The sequence below is a fragment of the Numida meleagris genome, chromosome 3 (assembly GCF_002078875.1).
Source record: "Numida meleagris isolate 19003 breed g44 Domestic line chromosome 3, NumMel1.0, whole genome shotgun sequence".
Taxonomy (NCBI): domain Eukaryota; kingdom Metazoa; phylum Chordata; class Aves; order Galliformes; family Numididae; genus Numida; species Numida meleagris.
Window position 1 is genome coordinate 24,500,994 of NC_034411.1, and position 3,713 is coordinate 24,504,706.

General features: G+C 37.0%; 1 protein-coding gene across 4 annotated transcripts in view; it reads left to right on the forward strand.

Annotated features, from left to right (window-relative positions):
- MTA3 (metastasis associated 1 family member 3) overlaps nucleotides 1-3,713 on the forward strand; it is a 696,451-nt gene that overhangs the window by 666,612 nt on the left and 26,126 nt on the right. The gene's annotated exons all lie outside the window — the stretch shown is intronic.

Consider the following 3,713-nt stretch of genomic DNA (forward strand, 5'->3'; position numbering starts at 1 on the left):
CAGTGCCTGATAATGAGTATAACAGTATGTGTTTTACGAGGTATTTTTTCTTCCTTTTTTAGCAAACATTGAACTACTGTGTGTGGAAATCACTGGGGAAAAAAATACAGGCAGACATATATCATGTAAAATTTTATTTCAAATGGGTAAGGTTTATGAAGCCTATGCACCAGGATCAGATAGGTATGAGCAATCTTAATAATTTGTGCTAATAGGCACAAACAGTCATGTATACACGCATGGCTTCTCATACTCATGCCTGAAGCACACTCACGCAATACATGTATTCATGCACCAACAAGTAAATGTATGTACAAAACAAAACTATGAATATTGCATGTATCTGCAAGTGCTGTGACTTCAGCTTTCTCAAATGTACATTTTGCACATATCTTTCTGCTTTGACAAAATATTTTGAAAGTATCTGTGCTCATTCAAAATGTAACTTTCAAGTCCTTTTAGCTGCAGCACGTGAAGATCTATTGAAAAGTTTTCAGCAGTGATAGAAAATTATTCCTTTGTTTCTTTCTACAGATGATTTCTATGAATTGCAGAATGTCATTTTGTTCATTCGTAAACAAATGCAATGGGCAGATGGGGCAATTAAAAACAGGCTAATAATAGTAATAGTAACAGCAAACACTACAAGGAGGAGAGAAAGGTTTTTCTTTACCTGTGAGATTGAATTTTTATTTCATTTGAATTCCCTTCTCTTTTCTTTCCTATTTTTCCTGTAGAAATTTTTTCTTTATCATACAAGGAAAAGAATGTGGGTGAAAAGTAAATCACACAGACACACACAAAACCCAAGTATTACGTGTTCCTCAAAACTGTAAGCACATCTCTTTGCCAGGTCAGGCCAGGCTTCCTTCTAACTTTGCAGAAGTGAACATGCAAACTACTCCAGTTTTCCCAGTAGCCACTGTGAACTATTTGTCATAACCTTAAGACAACTCGAGAAATCAAAGCACCTTCAAAACCTCTGCTTTGGGATTACTGGAAGAATTATTCTGAGTAAAACCAAACATCCTCAGTACGCAGTTCTGGAAAAACAATGAATATAAATGTCACATTCAGCCATTCACTTTTAGCTCAGAGTAAGTGTTTTTCTGCCAAAGGACTATACATGCTATATAATCCTCAACTCCTTCAGGATTTTAATCCACCGTGAAGCATATGGTAAAAAGGTAAGTGTTCTGTAGAATCATTAACTTGCCTAAAGCAACATGGATGTTCTTTATTTCTTTCTTCAGAGACAAAGAGCATCTGAAAGTAGTTAACAGCTCAAACCCTATAGTTTGCTGAAGCAGCAAAAAATGAACCTGGAAATGTCCCTGCGGGGCTGAGTTTTATGTTAATTAGTCAATTCCCAGGGCAGTACTTGTATTGACAAGAGTATGTTATTGTTCTGCTTCCTCAGTTAGTACTAGGAATGTAAGAGCACAACATATAAATGCATTTATTTATCAGCACCAAAATCATCAGAGGATTGTGGTAAATCAAATCTATATTGGACAGAAAAATTGCAGAAAGCGCAATTCTTATCTCATCCCAATGAGAGCAAATAACTGTCCTTTTCATGTAATGTCACTCATTATAAAAAGAATTTCTTGAGCTGTAGGTCAAACTTCACCTTGTAACATATCCGTTCAGTGGCACTGATGTAGAATGGGGTTATTAGTGGGCTCCACCAGCTCCTGGTGCTGAGCAAGGGGAAGCCAACAGAAGGCAGACCAAAAGAAAGATAGCAAAAGATTTTATAGACCAAGAAGAGGCCTTGCAGAAGACAGCCTGATCTCTCTGCAAACCAGGACCTTAATTCTGTCCATTGCCATATTGTTTAGCCAAACCATTTACTACTATGATCAACTCACGTACTAAACTAGATTTGAAGAGAGGAGGGGGATGAGGAACTGCATACAATAATAGTATTCTGGAATAAACCCACTTAAAAACAGTAAAATGTTGCTGAAAAAAAAGATTTTTGGTCAAGACTTGACAGAGGCCTCTTGTCTGCTAAACCTTTGACCTGCTAATCTTTCCAAAACCATTCTCCGGCCCTGAGGATAAATGGCATAACAAGGTTTGGGCCCACACTGCCAGCCCTCCCCTCTCTGCCCCTAAATCAAGTTACCACACCCATATCACCTCTTGGGAAGAGCCTTAGGTCCACAGCAATCATCCAAATGGTATTTGGCCATCAGCTCAGAGAAGGTGATCAGTCCGTGCTGAAACTGAGACAAAAAAAGTTTAAAGAAGGAAGTAGACTGTGCTGGTGTTCAGATCTGTCCGTTTGCTGTGATAAACAGCACCTTTGGAGAAGTAAAATGTGATATGTTTCATCCCATCCCAAGTGTTATGTCCAGGGACTGTTCCGGAAACGTCCGGATTCAAAGCACATCAAAATTGTTTGCAGTTTTCCCAGTGGTTTCAATGGGTTTTGCAACCTAGTCTTCAACATTTGACAATAATCAGCATTTTTCCCTAGAACATACCACTTAAATGCACAGAAATCTAAATAAAAACTGTTCCCATAATTTTGAAATCTTCATCTGGATCTGTTTCTGATTTAAGAAAGAATTAAATTCATTCTTATTTTGCTCAAATGAATACATACATCTCTGCTTTAAATAACAAGAAAAGCAAAGCAAGATTTTTGAGGTGATATTTACAGTGATGAGTTCCAAATTTTTTTGGAAGGGAAGGCATGGAAGAATGGAGTGGGAATTTTTAAAGCTAAAATCACAATTAATCTAGTTTGAATGTTAATTGTGCTGATTATTTTTCAGTCTGAAACTTTCCAATATACGTACTTTCAGCATGAGTGCAATATTTAAAAGTTTATTATAAAACTCCTTAATTTGAAACTTATTACACAGCACAAATCCCAGCTGTGTAGCCTGTGTTGTTAGTATTTCTTTCTCTCATGCTAAACAATGAAAAGATACTTCCCAGCAAACTGTGACGCACAATCTTTCTGTAATTTTAATATAATTTTCTTCCAACCACCTTGTGTGTCCTCTTGCTTTTCTGGGATAAAATTTTCAGAGGAACAAAACCCCCCAAAAAGTAATTAATCATCTGGTTCTGGTTAAGCAAATAGCTTGATTCTGTGACCTTCAAACTTCCCTCCCCCTCAAAGAAAGCAATAAGAATGTAAAGCAGAGAGAGAGAGAGATTTTCAGAGGTATAGAGGCTCTGACTCCTGCTGGCTGTTAAAACAATTTTATCCTCAACACTTTGGAGAATATAGGCAGTGCCTTACAACACTGGGCCCTTTTTTCAAGCTGCCTATTGATTGCCTCTTATTGATAGATGAAAGTCCTTTATGACTTCATTTTCACTTTTTAAAATATAATTTGATCAGCTTTCAAGGGTAGTTTGAAATACCTGATTATCAGATTAAAATTCACAAATCAGTGCTCTTCTTGATACTTCTTGAGAGTTGCACACCTTTCTTGTGAAGTGAAATTCATTAACCATGTATTACACGGTATTTTTACACAACTGATTTTTCTGTGGAAATGAACTAAATGGTCATTTGCAAACAAAACTCATCTGCTACACAAATTCTCCCTTCAACAAATTGCTGAGATACATCACTAATGTTCTAGCACAGCAGAGAGGTGTACAGTTGGTTAGATGTCACTGTATCGCCTTCAGAAAGGACCCCAAAGCAAAGCAACACAATGTGATTTACTCATCAATGATGC